The sequence below is a fragment of the Gymnoscopelus microlampas genome, assembly GCF_963454915.1.
Source record: "Gymnoscopelus microlampas genome assembly, chromosome: 14".
Classification (NCBI taxonomy): domain Eukaryota; kingdom Metazoa; phylum Chordata; class Actinopteri; order Myctophiformes; family Myctophidae; genus Gymnoscopelus; species Gymnoscopelus microlampas.
The window spans coordinates 27385536-27392921 of record NC_139951.1 but is presented as its reverse complement, the minus strand read 5'-3'; positions in this window follow the sequence as shown (position 1 = coordinate 27392921).

Below are 7386 nucleotides of genomic sequence, written 5' to 3'. Positions count from 1 at the left end.
ATTGAAATAATGGACATTTCATTTTGTAATGACACTTGATTATTCTACTGGTTTAACAAGGTCACCAGTGCCTCTCACAGTTGTGTGGTATTTGAAGTATTCTGTGATAATGATCCAAAACTTTCCCACCTTTTAGAGGAGAGTAATTCGTCAAATTGAAAGGATTTTTCAACAAAAAGAGTCACAAAATAAAGCAGTCAAGGACTGTAGCATAATGGAAGTGTGGGAGGTGTTGAGCATCTCAGAACTAAGAATTTGAGATTATTCCATAAATCCAGACAAAAGCATAATGATGAAAACGAATGTTAACAAAGATAAGTCCCACGGTAGCTGAAGGAGTGACTGGTGAGGGACTTTAGCTGGCTCCCATTGCACCAGTAACGAGAGATCCAGGTTATCACTTTATGTATCACCCTTTATAAAGACATTGTAAGCACTACTTTAGGGCCCATAAACACAGAGTGTAAAACATTTTGTATTATATTTGTATTCATATTTTTGTTATAATTTAGATGCCTGCGGTAGTAAAATAACAGGCGACCCCGGGGAAAATCTGACCCAGGTTTCTCCTGCTGTGTAAAAACTAATAGTAAAATATAATGTAACATACTGTAGGCTACTGAAATTCATCAATTACGTAAATAGTAATGCTGTGACAAATGATCAGTGTTTGGAGGCCCAAATAAGTAAACTGACGGATAATTTTAATGTGTATGTATCAGCGTCTAATGATTAAGTCCTGATCCTGCGCCAAAGCTAACAAACCCACTTGAAAAGCAAATTAACTGAGCATAGCTCAGTAGGCTAAGAGGAGGAAAATGAACAACTCTAATCAAATGCAGAACAGAGTGGAGAACATTGAAAAACAGCTGAATAGGAGAATAGTTTTCAGGTCGATGTGACACAGAAACCGGGTATGGAACAAAATCAACCGTGACAACCTGAAATTCTAGAGTCAGTCGACAGGACACATGTCAGAGAGAGAGACAAGAAAGAGCGAAGGAGAGACCCAGCCCACGGCAAGTTAGAGGCACTTTAGCCACTTAAACCCTATATACTTCATTGACTGGGTCCCCTGGGGTCCTCTCTTTTTCCCCTCTATACCAAATCTCTAAACTGAAAATATACAAAGAATCTACAATATCCCAACTTGTGTTGCCATGCATTGTAAGCGTGTAGATCATCTATTTTCACCGAATGTTTGCCTATTATAACATGCCCAGAATATGGATGCTATGTTTCAATATTATGGACAAGTTAAAGTAGTACAGGTGACAGCATGAATGAAGGCAGTCTTCTAAGTGACACTCACTCCTGATCGAGGAGGACAGACGCTGTGGCTGCACACTGACACGTTGCATGTCAACGTTGACACATTGCATGTCCAGTGATGGAAGAAGTACCCACATGTTTTACTTATGTAAAAGTATCAATACTGCAATGTAGAAAATGTACTCTGTTACAAGTAAATTCAAAATGTATATTCAAAATGTACTTGAGTAAAAGTACAAAGGTATCGGCATCAAAATATACTTAAAGTACCAAAAGTAAAAGTACTGATTGTGCAGAATCTCCCATTTCACAAGTTCAAAATGTGTACAAAATCTTTTGAAAATACCAGATCTACAAGCTCACAATGTGTCATGATGCGACGCATTGTGAGCTATTTTCAAATGGCCGAAGTGGTTAGTGTGTTTTGTATAATAATCAAAATCTACGAAGTAAGTAGTAACTAAAGTTTTCAAGTAAAAAATACCTCAAAATTGTACTTAAGTACAGTACTTGAGTACATGTACTTACTTAGTTACTTTACACCACTCTGCATGTCAACGCTCAAAGTGTCAAACATCCAGTTTCAACGCTTTTTGCACTTTGCAGGAACGTATACAGTGACAATGTTTTCTCTGGCAATCAGGTTGGACATTGAAGGTAGTGAAATGAATTCAAGCACAAAAATACAGAATCATTGTAGATTTAATCAGCGAAGGAAATGGATAACCTTACTAGGGTTACAGAAAGATGAGGAGATTCAACTTAAAAGTACGGACGCACAGCTTGAGAAATGTGATTGTGAGGCTTAAAAAAAAGCCTCAGAGCTTCTGAAGAAAAATGAAAACTATAGAGACAAACAGGGAGAAGTCAACCAGAAAAAGGGGAACAAACAACTGCAAGAGAAAGATAAATAGCTTCAGATGATAGACAAGCCAAATCGAAGAGAGAAATAGGAAGATTCTTAAGAAAGAAGCACGTAAGTATAATTAGAGGAAAGACATCAACATTTGGAGGGCATCTATCAAAACTTCATTCTCTGATGTGAAAAGCTTCAAACGAATCTTCTCTTTTTCTGTTTTAGGCATACATTGCTGTCTCTCTCATAACTATACACACAGACACTTCTGTGATTCAAGTTAATATAAAAGACACAAATCCCCTCGTCACCCAAATTACATTGCAACCAAATATAACATGACCTGTATGACACTATTTCTGTTCTATTGGAAACAAAAGCACTGTCATTGTTGCAGAGAGGAGGAATGATTCATCCTACTTAAATCTGCTATTTTTGGTGTTGTGCACCGAAAATAGCAGATTTAAAAGCACACAAAGTGTCGCAAAAGATATCAAAGCCATTGTTTAGTGCCAAGAAGTTGTTCAGTTGAAGAAAGACAGATTTTATAAAAAGGTTTTACTTAAACATGGGAGGTTTGATATGAGCCTAATAGTTGTTAATTATTGACATGTCGAGGGCAGTGGTTTTCAAACGTTTTGTGCCCAAGGCAGACCAAAGGGCAAGTCAGCTTAACTGACTAACAAACAGGGAACTTGACACTACAAACTTATGACCCAGCTCTAAATACACAGAAGAACATAGTCTTTATAGTCTCAGGAGCTCGTCACCCAACCAAGCTCAACTGGTCCTTACAGGTGACGTACTCAGGGCAATTAGACTCGTGTGTGTGTGTGTGTGTGTGTGTGTGTGTGTGTGTGTGTGTGTGTGTGTGTGTGTGTGTGTGTGTGTGTGTGTGTGTGTGTGTGTGTGTGTGTGTGTGTGTGGTGCGAGAAAGTCCAAGCTAATAAGAAAGAGAGAAAATAATTTGGGTTAAACACTAAATGCATATCTTCACGTATACAACAATACAAAGAAAGAAAGAAAATAGAAAAGAAAGACCATTACTGCATCAAAAGAAATGAACAAACTATAGGCCTACTATAAAAATTGGTCAAAGATTGGCCAAACTGTCAAATAATATAAGATAAGATTTTGAAAATAGCAGATCTACAAGCTCACAAGCCCACAATATGGAACCAAGTCAAACTAAATGTAATGACTCAACTCAAGTCCCCAGTTCAAATATTATTATTCTGTGGGGTCACAGACAGAAAAGGTGTAGAACCACTGGTCTAGATGATTCTTTTTAAGAGTGGCTTGATGACTGCAGTTTTCAGGGCCTCTGGGAAATAACCTGGGAAAAGAGATGTGTTGACAATTTGTACAAGATCTGTGGACAGTGAAACATTTTTTGAAAAAGCCTATCTAAGGCAGTAGGAGGATGATTTCAGATGTTGCATAACATCCTCCATGTTTTCATGGTTGACCAGATAACATTGGGTAATGGTATTTGAATTGGTTTTAAGTGGAAACACATTTCCTACATATCCTGTTCCTGATATGGATTTACTGACTGCTATTCAAATTGCTCAGTTCCAAATTATTAATCCAAGTCTATCTTTATAAATAGATGTCATAATGACATGGATATGTGTTAGTCACCACCTACATTCAGATTTTCACACTTTGCCCCCTCCATTTTTACAAGTATGGCATTTCTCCATGGAGATGTTTTCTTTCCAGAGATCACCTTCACCTTAGTGGGTGCAGTGGCATCAATAACATTTGTATGGTAATTTTAGAATTTAAATTATCTAAGCTCATTGAGTGATAGCCAAGAGAGGGTGGGTGTGGTAGAGAAAGCCAGAATAAAATATAAAAATATAACTGGTGTTTTCAGGTTTTGTGATTACTCTATTTGAACATTTGTGTTCACGGAGATAGTACTCCCAAAGAAAACACAGGAATGATCTGAGATAGAAACATCAGTCACCCTAACTTTAGAAATGTTCAGACCTTTGTAGATGATGTCCATAGGGGGGGTGTGTGTGTGTGTGTGTGTGTGTGTGTGTGTGTGTGTGTGTGTGTGTGTGTGTGTGTGTGTGTGTGTGTGTGTGTGTGTGTGTGTGTGTGTGTGTGTGTGTGTGTGTGTGTGTGTGTGTGTGTGTGTGTGTGTGTGTGTGTGTGTGTGTGTGTGTGTGTGTGTGTGTGTGTGTGTGTGTGTGTGTGTGTGTGTGTGTGTGTGTGCGTGCGCGCGCGTGCGTACTGAATCTGTCCATAGTTATCAAGAACACAACACAGTTCTTTTGTCCTTGGGTTTGTCATTGTGAATGTTAAAGAGGTGGTGCCATGGTTTTGCACTTTTTCTGTTTTTCATGTGTCTATGAGGTTGATAGAACTTCATTAAGCCCCCTGGTGGTGTTTTTATGGTGTTTTGAGTTTCTACCTGGAGGCTGAAACCTTGAGGGTCAAACGTGCCAATAGAGAAACAGCGCTTTAGTGACATAGTAAAAACATACCCTCCCCCTCATTATCATAACACAACAGGTGTGGGCATGAGGAGGAGGAGGGACTAGGACAGGTGGGTGGTGCTAAGGTGGTGGAGGAGGTGCTAAGGTGAGAACCAGGTATACTTAATGAACTGGAGGCGTGTCCACATAAAAACATAATTTTAACAATTTCTGTACACTTTTTTGAAAGAAATCTTCCTCCTAGTATAACCATAATACCTGATGATTATGTTTTAGGGGGGTGGGGATCACTGAAAATCACGGCACCCCGTCTTTAAATCTCCAATAATAACTACATAGTCAATAGAGATTATACACAGTAGGACTAGTAAAAAAAGGGGGGCGGGGGATCAAGAAGAAAAAACACAGCTCACGAGGAGGAAATCAACTAAAGACACATTCAAAAGAGGCAAGATTTCTAATGGTGGCTCTCCACCAAACAGACTACTTCAGACTACTGCAGACTGGCATTCGGGTCCGACGTCGGATAATGTTGCCTATTCAGGCGTCCAAAAGTATTATTGCAAACTGTCGGCCGACGGCACATGTTGTGCGCATGCGTCAGAGGAAATCAGATGATATAACTCTCCACACCAGGAGGTGGCAGTAGTCTGCAGTGCTGGTAAAAGATACCTACTTGCATTGAAGAGAATCATTTAACAGTATGCAGAGGACTCCACCTCCTTTCTTTTGCACTCTAATGTCACTCATAAAACTGAAGCTGGGAGGTGTTGCACCAGTAAGAACGGTTGCACTGTTGCGTTTGTTCTAAGTTTCAGCTAAAATCATCAAATCAAGATTGTGCTTGATAATAAAATCAATGATTAAAAAACTTTTCCTGCCAAAGACCTGACATTTAATAAAGCTAGATTTATTGCGTTCAGTAGTAGTATCATCTGCCCAGTTGTTTGGGACAGGCTATGGCTGAAGAGGAATGGATGCTAAATTTGATACATTTATAGATTTGGTTGAGTGCTTCCCAGCTGTTTCTTACCAGATTCACCATTATTTCCCCATATCTTATCAAGACAGGAATTGAGAAAGCTACCAGCAAAGAGGGCCCCGGCTTGTTCTGTGAAGAGTTATGAGTTCCGTTAGCAGCGCAGCCTGGACCCAGCAGATATCGGTGAGAGCATGCTATATTTTGTGCACAAGCTGGACGTGCTGTGCTTTTATCAGGCCTGAGAGACAGAGGATGATCCTGATGGTGTCGCGGAGGGCGGGAGGGGGTGTGTGTCGTAACTGTGATGTTTGCTGAGCCGGTGGTGGATCGAGGTGGACAAAAAGGGGGGCTAGAAGAGAGAAAATGGGAGTAGGGCAGAGGGTACGTTTGTTTCCAGCAGTGACCACCTCTTTCATCTGGTCAGTGAACTCCAAGAGGGGGGAGGAGGGGGACTGCAGAGAAGGGTGATTTGGATGGGGTTTGGTGAATGGAGTAGGTGGTTCCTCTTCCTTAGAATCCCCTAATTGCTTCACTAAGTAATTAACAGAAAATCAACCTTGACTCATCCCTCCTCAGTGATTGTCGACCAATTTCTAATGTTCCTTTAGAGAAATTAGTTTTAAGCAGTTCAATGATTTTGATGATTTTGATTTTTGAAATATTTCACTTAGGCGCTGTGATGTTGGCCTCAATGGCACTGATCTTAACTTGTTTACATCGAACCTCATAGACATAGATAGAGATTTTTTTTTGCTCTCTACAAACGCTCCTCTGAGAACTACGACATCAACTGTGGCATATACACAATGCTCGCTCCTAGGACCAGTCCTTTTCAATCTGTATATGCTGCCCTACGGCAGCATCATCAGGAGACATACTGTACATGGCATCAGTTTTCACAGTTAGCTGATGACACTCAACTGTATTTTGCTGTGTCTCCTAAATACCCAATAACAAGCTCTATTGATGCCCTCCGTAAGTGTATTTAGACATTAATGCTTAGATGGCTCAGAGCTTCCTTCAGCTCAACCAGGAAAAAACTGAGTTATTGGAGCAGAGGCACAGAGAGAGAAACTGATGTATAAATGTACTGGAACTCAGTGCCAGACACCAGCCTAAAAAATGTAGTATAATCGTATTCATATTTTCAGAGATTAGTCCATGATTTTATCACTAATAGGCTGTGCCACTAATGCTCTCCTTTTTGGTCTCCTGCATAAACTATGAATCAACTCTGAACTTCTACAGAATTCAGCTGCCTGTGGCGTGTACTGACCAGGACCAGAAGGACAGCACAGATTATACCTGTTTTAAATTCACTGCACTGGCTACCTGTTTTAGAATAGATTTTAAGATGATTTTATTGGTCTACAAATCACTAATGGCTACATATATCTGATATGGCATTAAGATGCACCTACTACACCCCTCTGTAAATCTGGACTGAAAAGGAACTAAAGAAAATATAATCCTGAAAGTGAACATCTGATGGCATTCGAAGAAATAGCTGATAAATACAGCATATCGTTGCTGCCTGGCACAAACCTCTTATCTCCATGTTTTAACTTTTTTTTGGTAAATGAACTCCCTACTTGATCATACTACAGTGTCACACAAAGGTTTCACGCCGCGTTTTGAGCTTGCAGTTCTGCAACTTTTGCTTTTTGAATTTGAATCCTGAAAAGTAACAGTTTTGGACATATGGAGGTTTCCTCCCGTCAGAGACGATATCCCACGATCAGCTCTTCTCTTTACAACTGAGAAACTACATCAGAACAAAACTAAAGCCAGTCCCTATCTATCCGCTCCTTATCAACAACAGA